Source organism: Helianthus annuus, chromosome 4, assembly GCF_002127325.2.
Source record: "Helianthus annuus cultivar XRQ/B chromosome 4, HanXRQr2.0-SUNRISE, whole genome shotgun sequence".
Taxonomy (NCBI): domain Eukaryota; kingdom Viridiplantae; phylum Streptophyta; class Magnoliopsida; order Asterales; family Asteraceae; genus Helianthus; species Helianthus annuus.
In genome coordinates this window covers 5,723,251-5,739,097 of record NC_035436.2, presented here as the reverse complement: position 1 = coordinate 5,739,097, position 15,847 = coordinate 5,723,251, and the positions used below count along the sequence as shown (strand labels likewise).

Sequence of the window (15,847 nt, the reverse complement as noted above, 5' to 3'; positions counted from 1 at the left end):
AGAGTAGGTTGACTCACATTAGTAAATAGGGTTAATTGAACTATAAAATCTGATGACAAAGACCTATGTTTGATTACCATCTTAAATTAACCAACTTTTCAGCATCATGTCTATGTGATGGCCAATAAACTGAGTAAACTGAGTTTCGTGAAACCTAGAACCTGAAGTTTGGAGGAAGTTACATTTTATAAATATGATATCTTTTCTCGTAATTAGTTTTTTAGTTTCTTTCAAATCAATCAAAACCCCCAATTCTAGATTAGCAGTAGTTAATTAAATAATTTAGCTAAACACTAACCACATATTCCCCGTGGATATGATACCTTACTTACGCTATTTAGTTTAATTAGGTTTTTGCATGACCCCTACGACAGTCATCAAATGCGAAATTCATAAGGTAACATGCAATTTTGCATACAACTTAACATGAGAATTTTAAAATCTAACATGCGAAATTTAACGTATAACATGCGAATTTGAAAAACGTATAGCATGAGAATTTTACCAACTAACATGTGAAATTCAACAAGTAACATGCGATTTTGCATACAACCTAACATTAACATGAGAATTTTAACACATAACATGTATACTTACTAGCATTGTACTATGCAGGAAGTGTCTATATGGTGATGAAGTTTTATCCCTCTTCTTCTCTTTAAGGTTCAGTACATCCACAAATGCATCGATCCCGTTTGATGCTACACATTGATTTTTATAGAAGCTTTCGAAGACTATTTTGTATGCTTCCACCCCAGTTTTTTATTTGTAAAACAATGAGCTGCAATCAAACGTGGTATAAGAAACTGTCGATTTTTACAGTTTTCGCATATATATACATGTTTGATGTTTTATAGATAAAATGGTTTACTTATTTCATTTTTTCAAATGTAGCAAACATGTATCTAAGAAGACTGAACTCGCGATCCAGAAGTGGTTCACTTAAAGTAACCACTCTGTCACAGTAAAGGGAACAAAATGTACCACCAGATTTGGAATACTTTTTCTCGTTTCGAATTTTTGCACTTTTTATTGTTTTAAACAATATCTCATTTAACCCTTTGGCTCAACCTTTGTTTTGTCTCCTTTATCATTTGTTCCTGGGTTTTGTTTTGCTTGTTCATCGGATGGATTTGGGTCCGGTTTCCTTTTAGTTGCTGGATTTTTCCCTTGTGTACTTTAAGTGTTAAAGTTGGATTACTTCCTTTGTGTACTTTATGTGACAACTCGTATTTCAAACCTCTCTTTGTGCTTAATGTAACGTTATGTGATTATGTGAACTTGGTTAATTGACTGAATGATTAATGGAATGATATGTGTTCTTTTACATGTGAATGTGTATGTATTTGTATGATCCGAACCGCACAACACCCGTTCAATCGCACAAGCCCATTTGGGCCGTATTTCTTGTATCCGAAACCAAGGGCAACCCAAGGGAGGGTTCAGCCCACTCCTTTAATACGTATGCACATATCACAAGGGGAGTTTTGTTCTCTTGTTATTTGCTAACACAAGAAACACACACAAACCCTAATCTCTCCTTCTCTCTCTCTCGGTCCCGATGGCAAGCACACCCCTCTCCACCGAAGCCTTTGTGTTCGGATCAATTCTTGTTCTCATCTATTCTACAACCAGTTAGTGTTATACAATTATTTGATTTTGATATGATTGATGTTTACTAAGCAAATGATTATGTGTTGTTTGATGGTTTGAATGTGTTGTTAATAAGATACTTGATGTACAATCGGTTTAGATCGTATGAGTATGAGGATCGATGAATATTGTTATGTTGATATAGATAGATAGGAACCGATTGTATGATGTTGTAAATGGTCGGCTGTATGAATATGTATTCGGACCAATCCCTTGATCGATCATGAGGTGTTGTGTATTGAGTTGAAACCAATGAGTTGATGAGTTATTATTTATGCTTTGAATATAATTAGGGTTTATATGAGATGGATGATAAAACTCTTGTTTGATCGATGATTTAATGATCTAAAACTGTTAGTGTTGTTAATTGAGAATCTCATAAAAGGAAACCATGTAACTAATTGATTGTTGACTAAATCGGATAATGGAAAACAATGTAACTGATTGCATGAATTTAGGGATTAGTTAAGTGGTCGCACAAGCTCTTGAATCGCACAAGAGCTCAATCGCACAAGGCGACTGATCGCACAAGCACCAGACGCACAAGTTAAGTACCTCACATAAAGCACAGTGTACAACCAGGTTATGCATGATCACACAACATATTGTGGATCGCACAAGCTGGTGCCGATCGCACAAGATGTTGGGCCACACACAAACCACTTGATCTGTTTCGCTGTTGGGCCTTAAAGCCCAAATATCAGTCGCACAAGATTCATTGTAATCGCACAAGGCTATAGCAAAAGCACAAGATTATCATAATCGTACAAAACTCATGTTTATTGTTTGGGCCGTTTACATGCTGGACTGCTTATATTTTATTGGGCCGGGTATCATTGGGCTTCCAACGGGTGAATCGCACAAGGTGGCTAGACTTGTGCGAGCCCAATCCTTCGAATCGCACAAGCATGTATATATTATGTGTTTGACTGTTAACGTGTTACCTGAGTATGCCATGATCGTTATGTGCTAGCAATCTGTTAGTTTATATGCAAACTTACGTGCACGACTTGAAACCAAAACCTGACTTGTATGGTAACCATGTTAGGACGTGGTTGACCACTTATAACTCAAGTAACCTTTTCGTGTATCTGCCGAGCAAACCAAGGTGAGTTCACACTCTTACCAAGGCATGGGATTCTCGGGGTTGGGAATGGGATTGAATGATTACTTGTACTTTTATCGTTACTGGAATACGTACCACTGACCTCGTTAGGGGAAGGTCACTTATAGATACAGCTAGACTAGTAATACATGGGAAGCCCCCACTAATCTTCGCACACATGTCTGGAATGGCCGCGATACGAATACTAATCTTCGCAACATGCCTGGAATGGCCGCGATACAAATACTAATCTTCGCACACATGCCTGGAATGGACGCGATACGAATACAACTAGTCTAGAATACATGGGAAGCCCCCACTAATCTTCGCAAACATGCCTGGAGGGCCGCGATACAAATAAATACGATACTTGGTTTTCAAAACGAACATGTGAATTACAAAACGAATACTATAACTAAACAACCAACTGTGAACTCGCTCAACTTTGTTGTTGACTCGTTGTTACATGCCTTGCAGGACGTTAGGTACTCATGGAGCTTGCACTAGGAGGCGCGGTCGTTGTGGGGCATGGATCGTGGATGCCATGTTAATCAATTATGACATTTCAAACCTATTACTTACGCTGGGGTTTTACATTACTGCTTCCGCTACACACTTGATTATGTTTTGGTTTTTGAACACCTTTCGTATTGATGAATGACTTTTACGTATTACCTATAATGTTCAATATGATTGGTGGCTTGATCCTGGTCATGTCACGCCTCCAAGCGGTGATACTCCGCGTGTGGATTTTGGGGGTGTGACAGATAGGTATCAGAGCCATTGGTTATAGAGAACTTGGTTTTAATAAGGGGAAAAAGTTTTTGTTAAAACCAGACTATAACCAGAACAGTGCTCAACGATCCACAACGACGCTTCGCTCCACGTGCAAGACTCAACATTCTAGGTGATATGGTATATGTTTTATTGCCTACTTGCTTGATTACATAGAATTTTGCTCATGGTATGCTTAGATACACATAACGACTATTTCTTGAGAACACTTATGTGCTTACTCTCTTCTGTCATCGCATTTTTCGCGAACCTCTCTCACTTATGTTGCCTTGATATGAAGATCATGGCGGGACGCATTAACATGACTCAAGCCCAATTGACGGCTCTAATTAACGATCAAGTTGCTGCGGCACTTGTAGCCGCACAAACAGGAGGTATATCCTGCAGTCGCAAACTCACTCTAGGATCTTTAGATCCTACACTCCTAAACCAATTCTCGTGTTAAACCTTGTCCTGTTCTTATACACAACAGGCCAACATGCTTAGCCACCTGTATGCACTTTCAAGACTTTCATGGACTGTCGTCCCAGTATTTTCAGTGGCACAGAAGGAGCAGTTGGACTCCTCCACTGGTTTGAAAAGCTTGAGTTCGTATTTGAGATGTGTGAATGCCCTGAGGCTCGCAGGGTGAAGTACGCCACTGGTACTCTCGAAGGCATTGCGCTGACTTGGTGGAATGCGCAAGTTCAGATGTTAGGGTTGGCAGCTGCTAACGCCACCCCTTGGAACGATTTCAAGGAACTAATCAAGCGGGAATACTGCACACGTGATGACATCCACAAGCTGGAAGTGGAGTTCTTTAATTTGAAAATGACGGGGTCAGAGATTGAGGCGTATACGAAAAGGTCAAACGAGCTGGCCATCTTATGTCCAACTATGGTGGACCCTCCTATCAAGCGCATTGAACTGTACCTCAAGGGCTTAGTACCAGAGATTCAGAGCCATGTTGTGACAACCCGAACTTTCAAGGTCAATGACGTTTAATCTGTGCCGTTATAACTCCGTTAAACTTAATTGTGTGATAACTTATTATTTAGCGTACTGGCATTATGGGCCGCACATGTAGTGGGCCACATGTTCACACTCTAAAAACCTTACATTGTATTGGCCCACAATATTGGTCACTTAAGCCCAACTTTGCTTTGCATATGCCATAAATCGGCCCACTATTAGTGGCTTAATCCATTAGCTTATGAGCCCACATTATGATTGAGTTTTCATATTGTATATTAAAGGGGTTGGGGTCACGTAAACACTAATTCGAGGATATAAGGAAACCCTAACTACCTCTCCCCTATTCGTCCTTCTTGATTGTACGACGGCAGTAGCGATACCCCTCCCCTCTCGTGAGATATCATCTGGGTTAGTAAAATCTATGCCATACTAGTTACTGATTGATTGTTCATTAAATGTTTGTTCTTGGGTGACTTGTAATGATAGTGTCTGTACGTCTTGGTTATGTGAAATAGTTGGCATGCTACATAATTAAATCATGAATGCATGAAAATTGTATAATAAGGCATGAATATCGATTACTTTTATTATGTGAGAGGATAGATGCTAACTGTTGTTGATATAGGTGAATTTAGAATTGGCGGCCATGTGTATTTGTACTTGAACAAACCATGTCATGTGCACATCTTGGTAGAAATGTCAGGAAAGTCAAAAGGTAGTAATATTGTGTAAGTAAATTGAGGGGACCGAGATGTATACGTGGGCCGATGGGCTTGTTGGGTAGACGTGAGGGTTAATGGAATGAAAACATGGTACAGGCGAGTCCTTTTAGTTAATTGTTTAAATGAAACTTGTGTGAATATTCAAATGCATACATATATATATACTCGATATGTTGACCCCTTTTGCATGTGATGTTGGAGTTCAAAAGTTGGCAGTTCATCATTCATTTCATGTGATACGTGTTGACCATTTATGTGCTTGTTTCAAGAACTTGTGATTCATTAACACCCACTATATGCTCTCAACCCAATAGGTCACTATTACCTTTGGCCACTAAAGGAATTGGTCCAATAAGATTATGGCTGAATATAGCTTTTGGCGATGATTTTAAGAATTATCAGATGACATTATTGTTAAGTGATTTGTGCCATATCATGTGAACTCATGACATCAAATGTCAGGCTTATATGTGTGTATACCTAGTATGCCGGCCATTGCATGAGAATTCATTATTGGTTGCGTATGAATTGAGGGCTTAAATGAGTTGATATAATTTCTATGTGCTATTCGGATATCATTGCTTGAATGCACACTATGATTTCAAATAATATGCGAACAACTTGAACGTAAACTAATTTCGGGTACATGAACGTTATAGGCTTTGACTGATTTATTGTGTGCAAGTAACTGATCTTACCGAGCAAACCAAGGTGAGTTCATTGCAATTCTCTAAGCATGCGTCCCGGTGGTTTGGGACAACTGGTAAACATTCGGGAGGGAAACATTGGGTAAACAACTTAATCGGTTTTGGTTATTGCCTGGAGGGCAATGGAGGTATTTAGTTGATAGCGCTATTAGGTGGGAAACCGCACACCGGGCCGTAAGGACGGGCGTGAACTAATTATCTGGGTATGGCTATGGTTGTTAGAGGCACACTCCTCGGATACATATGGGCACTCTCCCTAGGGTATCTAACGAAGGCAACATAGCAAACGGTCGTTAAGGGGTACCCACTCCCCGGATACACATGGGCACACTCCCTAGGGTATCTAACATGAGCAACATCGTAATGCAACATTAAATCGTATTAACATACATATGGTAACATAACTTGTTAACAAAACCTTGAACTCACCAGCGTAGTCTGACACACTTGTTTACATGCTTGTAGGTGATTATTGAAGGAACTTGGGAGCTTGCCGTCTGATGCTGCTGGAGTGGCTGTGGTCATGATAAACAATTACATTGATTTGGTTTCGATACATTTACACACTTATACATTTATGCTTCCGCTCAATACTTTGGTTTTGGTTTAACTTTCAAACGATACATTTCTTTCAATTGGGTATTTCAATACATTACAACTTGTGTTTGATATGATTGGTGGCTCTTTGTTGGATCGTTGCACCTCCAATAGGGACATGCCCTAGGTGGTTATTTGGGGGTGTGACAGTTTGGTATCAGAGCCACTGGTTATAGAGAACTCGGTTTTAAAAATGTTTTCATAAAACCAGACTATAACCGAATTGATCCAAACGATGACCATGACACTCAGCTTCAGACTGCAAGGTTCGTTCCTCGTTAGCTTATACATTATATGCCTAGTAAACGTAACTATATTTATAGCATGCACGATACGACATGGTAGGCATCATGACACATTGATAGTGTAACATAACACTTGCATCTAGTAAATTCTAATCTTGTTGGTAGTGCTTATTTTGTGTTGATTGGGGTGGGAGAAACTTCAAACATAAGTTAAGAAGCATCGAGAGGAGCATGCAAACCGCCTTATTATCATGGGTGCACACATAATAATAACGCGTGGTGCATGCAAATCCCAATGAGGCTTAACGAGTGTAAGAGGGGTTCTTCCCTGTTTGTGTATGAACATGGTAGTTAATCGTCCCTAACGTGATAAACCTGAACACTTTTCTCGTTCTCGACTCCTAAATTTGTTCCCTTCCCCTATTAAAGAACCATGAGTGGACGAGGAAACGGACGTGGCAACATCAACATGACTCAGGCTGAGTTGACAGACTTAATCAACACCCGTGTGGCTGAGGCTTTAGCAGCCTATCAAGCTGGTCAGCAAGTGCAACCTCAACCCAACCAGCCTGCGTGTACATTCAAAATGTTTATGGACTGTAAGCCACAGACCTTCACCGGGACCGAAGGGGCTGTGGGACTTCTGAGATGGTTCGAGAAAGCAGAGTCCGTGTTTGCTATCTGTAACTGCCCCGCTGGGGACAGGGTGAAATATGCTGCGGGTACCTTGGCGGGTGGTGCCCTAACGTGGTGGAATGCCCAAGTGCAGTTGCTGGGCATTGAAGCAGCAAATGCCACAACTTGGGATGATTTTAAAGAGCTGATCAGGGAAGAGTATTGTCCTCGGGATGAGATCCAGAAGTTGGAAAACGAGTACTACGACTTGAAGATGGTTGGATCTGAAATCGAAGCGTATGTGAAGCGATCGTATGAATTGGCCGACATGTGCCCGAACTTGTCCCGGCCTATGTCTCGGAGGATTGAGCTATTCGTTAAGGGGCTGCCTTCGCGTGTAAAGAGTTTGGTCACCGCAGCCCATCTCAATGACTTGACACAAATTGTTCGTTTGACCCACAAGATTGTGGATCAAGAGGTGGAGAGTAACTCGTTACCACCGCGTGTTTCAGCCACTACTACTGCACCCACTGCCACTGCGTCCGCTAATGATAACAAGCGGAAGTGGAATGACTATGACAAAGCATCTAGCGCGGGTCAGACTCAGAAAAGGCCAGACAACAGTAGCAACCGCAGTATCAGCCAATCGTTTTCTGTCAATCAAGGCCAGGGAAGTAGCCAAAGTCAGGGTTCGTATGCAGGGAAGAAGCCGCGATGTAACAAGTGCGGCTATCATCACTTCGGGCAGTGTGGACGAACATGTAACAGGTGTGGTAAAGCAGGCCACGAAGCCAAAGATTGTAGAGCCCCACAGCCCAGACATCAGCAACAACAGAACCAGCTGAATCAGAACAACAACAACCAAGGAAATGGGAACAACAATGAGGGTAACAACGACGACAATGGTGCTAGGGGACGTGTCTTCGTGATCGGCCAGGGTGAGTTTCTACTTGACGACTTTTGTGTTACTGTTTTATTTCATTCGGGTGCCGATACTAGTTTCGTGTCTTTAAAAGTTAGTCAAATTCTTAATCGTACCCTAACACTTTTGAACACCAAGCACATAGTAGAACTAGCAAACGGTAAAAGTCTAGAAGCCACACACATAGTTTAGGGTTGCAATCATGTTCTTACAGATCGGACCTTTTCTATCGACCTCATTCCTATCGTTCTGCGGAATTTCGGGACGAAATTCCAAATCAACAGGGGGAGGATGTGACACCCCAGGAAAACCAGGAAAACCACGCAACTTAACTAGCTTCCTCAATGACTACGTGCTAAATTTCGAGACGAAATTTCTTTCAAGTTGGGGATGATGTGACAACCCGAACTTTCAAGGTCAATGACGTTTAATCTGTGCCGTTATAACTCCGTTAAACTTAATTGTGTGATAACTTATTATTTAGCGTACTGGCATTATGGGCCGCACATGTAGTGGGCCACATGTTCACACTCTAAAAACCTTACATTGTATTGGCCCACAATATTGGTCACTTAAGCCCAACTTTGCTTTGCATATGCCATAAATCGGCCCACTATTAGTGGCTTAATCCATTAGCTCATGAGCCCACATTATGATTGAGTTTTCATATTGTATATTAAAGGGGTTGGGGTCACGTAAACACTAATTCGAGGATATAAGGAAACCCTAACTACCTCTCCCCTATTCGTCCTTCTTGATTGTACGACGGCAGTAGCGATACCCCTCCCCTCTCGTGAGATATCATCTGGGTTAGTAAAATCTATGCCATACTAGTTACTGATTGATTGTTCATTAAATGTTTGTTCTTGGGTGACTTGTAATGATAGTGTCTGTACGTCTTGGTTATGTGAAATAGTTGGCATGCTACATAATTAAATCATGAATGCATGAAAATTGTATAATAAGGCATGAATATCGATTACTTTTATTATGTGAGAGGATAGATGCTAACTGTTGTTGATATAGGTGAATTTAGAATTGGCGGCCATGTGTATTTGTACTTGAACAAACCATGTCATGTGCACATCTTGGTAGAAATGTCAGGAAAGTCAAAAGGTAGTAATATTGTGTAAGTAAATTGAGGGGACCGAGATGTATACGTGGGCCGATGGGCTTGTTGGGTAGACGTGAGGGTTAATGGAATGAAAACATGGTACAGGCGAGTCCTTTTAGTTAATTGTTTAAATGAAACTTGTGTGAATATACAAATGCATACATATATATATACTCGATATGTTGACCCCTTTTGCATGTGATGTTGGAGTTCAAAAGTTGGCAGTTCATCATTCATTTCATGTGATACGTGTTGACCATTTATGTGCTTGTTTCAAGAACTTGTGATTCATTAACACCCACTATATGCTCTCAACCCAATAGGTCACTATTACCTTTGGCCACTAAAGGAATTGGTCCAATAAGATTATGGCTGAATATAGCTTTTGGCGATGATTTTAAGAATTATCAGATGACATTATTGTTAAGTGATTTGTGCCATATCATGTGAACTCATGACATCAAATGTCAGGCTTATATGTGTGTATACCTAGTATGCCGGCCATTGCATGAGAATTCATTATTGGTTGCGTATGAATTGAGGGCTTAAATGAGTTGATATAATTTCTATGTGCTATTCGGATATCATTGCTTGAATGCACACTATGATTTCAAATAATATGCGAACAACTTGAACGTAAACTAATTTCGGGTACATGAACGTTATAGGCTTTGACTGATTTATTGTGTGCAAGTAACTGATCTTACCGAGCAAACCAAGGTGAGTTCATTGCAATTCTCTAAGCATGCGTCCCGGTGGTTTGGGACAACTGGTAAACATTCGGGAGGGAAACATTGGGTAAACAACTTAATCGGTTTTGGTTATTGCCTGGAGGGCAATGGAGGTATTTAGTTGATAGCGCTATTAGGTGGGAAACCGCACACCGGGCCGTAAGGACGGGCGTGAACTAATTATCTGGGTATGGCTATGGTTGTTAGAGGCACACTCCTCGGATACATATGGGCACTCTCCCTAGGGTATCTAACGAAGGCAACATAGCAAACGGTCGTTAAGGGGTACCCACTCCCCGGATACACATGGGCACACTCCCTAGGGTATCTAACATGAGCAACATCGTAATGCAACATTAAATCGTATTAACATACATATGGTAACATAACTTGTTAACAAAACCTTGAACTCACCAGCGTAGTCTGACACACTTGTTTACATGCTTGTAGGTGATTATTGAAGGAACTTGGGAGCTTGCCGTCTGATGATGCTGGAGTGGCTGTGGTCATGATAAACAATTACATTGATTTGGTTTCGATACATTTACACACTTATACATTTATGCTTCCGCTCAATACTTTGGTTTTGGTTTAACTTTCAAACGATACATTTCTTTCAATTGGGTATTTCAATACATTACAACTTGTGTTTGATATGATTGGTGGCTCTTTGTTGGATCGTTGCACCTCCAATAGGGACATGCCCTAGGTGGTTATTTGGGGGTGTGACACATGTGACCGCCGCTTACCTTGCTACCATCCAGGAAGTTAATCGCCTTGCTCATCGTCTTACAGATCAGGCAGTGGAACAGAACAAGCTGCCCAAACGTATTGGTGTGACTAATGCTACAACTTCCGCTACTTCCAGTGACAACAAGCGGAAATGGGATGGGGATTCCACCAAGGGTTCGACAGTAGTTCAATCCCAGTCACAGCAGCGCAAGACTGATAACTACCAGAGTCCTAGTCAGCAATATTCTGGTAGTCAAAGACAGGGTGGATACCGAGGAAACCTTCCTAGGTGAAATACGTGTAACAGGCACCACAGTGGTCAGTGCAACAGGGGTCGTTGCCAGAGGTGTTTCAAGATGGGTCATGAATCTAAAGATTGCAGGAGCTCACGGCCTGCGAATCAGAACCAGCAACAACAACCACCAACTCCACGAAACCAGCAGCAACAACAGCAGCGGGGCAACAGGCGATGCTATCAGTGTGGTGCTGAGGGCCACTTCAAGCGAGACTGCCCCCAGTTAAACCAGAACCAGAACAACAACAACAACAACAATAATCAGGGCAACGGGAACAACAACTGGGGAAACAATGATAACAACGGCGCTAGGGGTCGAGCATTTGTGCTGGGTCAGGGTGATGCAAGGAATGATCCTAACGTAGTGATGGGTAAGTTCCTTCTCGACGACTTTTATGTTACTGTATTATTTTATTCGGTTGCGGATACCAGTTATTTGTCTTTAAAAGTTAGTCAAATGCTTAAACGTACACCAACTCCTTTAAACACCAAGCATGTTGTAGAGTTAGCTAATGGTAAGAGTTTAGGGAGCTGCGCACATAGTCAAGGGTTGCAACATCGTTTTAGCTGGTCAGACCTTCTCTATCGATCTCATTCCTATAGTTCTGGGTAGTTTCGACATCGTCATTGGGATGGATTGGTTATCCCAACAGCAAGCAGAGATCTTATGCAAAGAGAAGATTGTTTGTATCCCTCGTTCCGGTCAGGAACCTCTCGTGATTCAAGGCGACAAGAGTGGTGCCGTGGTGGGCATCATCTCTTTCCTAAAGGCCCAGAAGTGTTTGCGAAAGGGCCACACTGCTATTTTAGCGCTTGTTACTGACGCATCAACGAAGGAGAAGAGATTGGAGGACATTCTAGTGGTACGCGACTTTCCTCAGGTGTTTCCTGAAGATTTACCAGGGCTACCGCCTTATCGCCAGGTCGAATTCCAGATCGAACTAGCTCCAGGAGCAGCACCCATAGCTCGAGCACCGTATCGCTTAGCTCCATCAGAACTGGAAGAACTATCTACACAGCTGCAAGAACTCTTGGATAAGGGTTTCATTCGTCCTAGCTCTTCGCCCTGGGGAGCTCCAGTGTTATTTGTGAAAAAGAAAGACGGAACATTCAGGATGAGCATTGACTAACGTGAACTCAACAAGGTGACCATGAAGAATCGCTATCCTCTTCCACGCATCGACGACCTGTTCGACCAATTGCAAGGGTCGAGCTACTATTCAAAGATAGACCTGAGATCAGGCTACCATCAACTGAGAGTCCGGGATGAGGACGTCTCCAAAACAGCATTCAGAACTCGCTATGGCCACTATGAGTTCCTAGTTATGCCATTCGGGTTAACAAACGAGCCTACGGTCTTCATGGACCTTATGAACAGGGTATGCAAGCCCTATCTAGACAAATTTGTTATTGTCTTCATCGACGACATCCTGATCTATTCCAAGAGTCAGGAGGAGCACGAGCAGCATCTGCGACTCATTTTGGAACTTCTTCGAACAGAACAGCTGTACGCCAAGCTTTCGAAATGCGACTTCTGGCTTCGTGAAGTCCACTTTCTAGGCTACGTGGTAAACAAGGATGGGATTCAAACGGATCCATCCAAGGTAGATTCGATTAAAAATGGGCCTGCACCTCGCAGACCAACGGAAATTCGCCAATTCTTGGGTTTGGCAGGCTACTACAGAAGGTTCATCAAGGACTTCTCAAAGATTGCGCAACCTCTCACCTCACTAACGCAGAAGGGTGTTACTTACCAATGGGGAAGTGCGCAGGAATCAGCATTTCAACACTTGAAGGATAGGCTCTGTAGCGCACCTATTCTCTCATTGCCAGAGGGCACAGACGATTTTGTGGTCTATTGCGACGCATCCATTCAGGGTCTTGGATGTGTGTTAATGCAACGTGACAAGGTCATTGCTTATGTGTCACGTCAACTTAAAGTTCATGAACGAAACTATACTACACATGATTTAGAGCTGGGAGCCGTTGTTTTCGCGCTTAAGATATGGCGACACTACCTGTACGGTACCAAGTGCACCATCTACACCGATCACAGGAGTCTCGAGCATATCTTCAAGCAGAATGAATTGAACATGCGTCAACGACGATGGATCGAACTTTTGAACGATTACGAATGTGCCATCAAGTACCATCCAGTCAAAGCCAATGTTGTGGCTGACGCCCTACGTCGAAAAGACACTACGCCTAGACGCGTACGAGCATTACAACTTACTATCCAGTCTAGTCTTCCTTCCCAGATACGAGATACTCAGGTAGAAGCATTGAAACCAGAAAACGTCAGGGCTGAAGCCCTACGCGGCTCAAGGCAACGGTTAGAACAAAGGGAAGACGGCGCCTACTATGTAATGGGACGCATTTGGGTCCCACATTATGGGAACTTACGCGAGCTGGTAATGGATGAAGCACATAAGTCTCGCTACTCGGTACATCCTGGTTCAGATAAGATGTACCACGATCTCAGAACTACGTATTGGTGGCCTAGCATGAAGGCCCACATAGCAACTTACGTCGGCAAGTGTTTGACTTGTGCGAGAGTCAAGACGGAATATCAGAAACCATCAGGCCTACTTCAGCAACCAAGGATACCACAATGGAAATGGGGAGAAATTTCCATAGATTTTGTTACTGGCCTGCCTAGATCCCAGCGTGGAAACGATACTATTTGGGTGATCGTGGATCGACTCACAAAGTCTGCACACTTCTTGGCTATCAAAGAAACAGATAAGTTCTCTACTTTAGCAGACATTTACTTAAAAGAAGCGGTTTCGAGGCACGGAGTGCCAACCTCCATTATTTCCGATCGTGATGCACGATTCACTTCAGAACTGTGGCAAGCAATGCACAAATCTTTTGGCTCACGATTAGACATGAGCACAGCCTATCACCCTCAGACGGATGGGCAGTCTGAGCGCAGCATTCAAACCCTAGAAGACATGCTTCGGGCATGTGTTATCGATTTCGGCAACAGCTGGGAAAAACATATCCCTTTGGTGGAGTTTTCATATAACAACAGTTACCACACCAGCATTCAAGTCGCTCCATTTGAGGCATTGTACGGGCGTAAATGCCGGTCACCTCTTTGTTGGGCAGAGGTGGGTGATAGTCAGATCACGGGTCCAGAAATGGTAGTAGACGCAACGGAAAGAATTGCTCAGATACGGCAATGAAAGGCGGCAGCTCGTGACCATCAGAAAAGCTACGCTGATAAGCGCGGGAAACCACTCGAGTTCAAGGTTGGGGATCGAGTGCTACTCAAGGTCTCACCTAGGAAAGGTGTAGTTCGTTTTGGCAAACGAGGCAAGCTCAATCCGCGATATGTCGGACCGTTCGAAATCATAGAAAGAATAGGCAAGGTGGCCTACAAACTGAACCTACCAGCAGAACTCGGTGGGGTTCACAACATCTTTCACGTGTCGAATCTGAAGAAGTGTCTGTCAGATGAGACCCTCATAGTTCCTTTGAAGGAACTCACCATCGACGATCAGTTGCGATTCGTCGAGGAACCTGTTGAAATCACGGACCGGGATGTTAAGGTCCTCAAGCACACCAGAATACCTCTTGCTCGAGTTCGTTGGAACTCCCGTCGTGGCCTAGAGTTCACCTAGGAACGTGAAGATCAAATGAAACAAAAGTATCCCCAATTGTTCGCAAACAGTACAACCACTACTGAGGCTGAAGCTACTGCGGAATTTCGGGACGAAATTCCAAACCAACGGGGGAAGGATGTGACACCCCAGGAAAACCATGCAACTTAACTAGCTTCCTCAGTGAGTACGTACCAAATTACGGAACGAAATTTCTTTCAACTTGGGGATAATGTGACAACTCGTATTTCAAACCTGTCTTTGTGCTTAATGTAACGTTATGTGATTATGTGAACTTGGTTAATTGACTGAATGATTAATGGAATGATATGTGTTTTTTTACATGTGAATGTGTATGTACTTGTATGATCCGAACCGCACAACACCCGTTCAATCGCACAAGCCCATTTGGGCCGTATTTCTTGTATCCGAAACCAAGGGCAGCCCAAGGGAGGGTTCGGCCCACTCCTTTTATACGTATGCACATATCACAAGGGGAGTTTTGTTCTCTTGTTATTTGCTAACACAAGAAACACACACAAACCCTAATCTCTCCTTCTCTCTCTCTCTCGGTCCCGCGGCAAGCACACCCCTCTCCACCGAAGCCTTTGTGTTCGGATCAATTCTCGTTCTCATCTATTCTATAACCGGTTAGTGTTATACAATTATTTGATTTTGATATGATTGATGTTTACTAATCAAATTATTATGTGTTGTTTGATGGTTTGAATGTGTTGTTAATAAGATACTTGATGTACAATCGGTTTAGATCGTATGAGTATGAGGATCGATGAATATTGTTATGTTGATATAGATAGATAGGAACCGATTGTATGATGTTGTAAATGATCGGCTGTATGAATATGTATTCGGACCAATCCCTTGATCGGATCATGAGGTGTTGTGTATTGAGTTGAAACCAATGATTTGATGAGTTATTGTTTATGCTTTGAATATAATTAGGGTTTATATGAGATGGATGATAAAACTCTTGTTTGATCGATGATTTCATGATCTAAAACTGTTAGTGTTGTTAATTGAGAATCTCATAAAAG

At 42.3% G+C, this 15,847-nt stretch overlaps 1 long non-coding RNA gene across 2 annotated transcripts; it reads left to right on the top strand.

Annotated features, from left to right (window-relative positions):
• The first annotated feature begins 572 nt into the window (after window positions 1–572).
• Window positions 573–6,438, top strand: LOC110935614. 2 transcript variants are annotated; one of them, XR_002589227.1, is made up of 3 exons: window positions 573–796; window positions 895–980; window positions 6,402–6,438. It is a non-coding gene; the product is annotated as an uncharacterized LOC110935614 (long non-coding RNA). The 2 variants fall into 2 exon arrangements; XR_002589226.1 differs by lacking the exon at window positions 6,402–6,438 and having other exon boundaries at window positions 895–1,241.
• The last annotated feature ends 9,409 nt before the right edge of the window (window positions 6,439–15,847 follow it).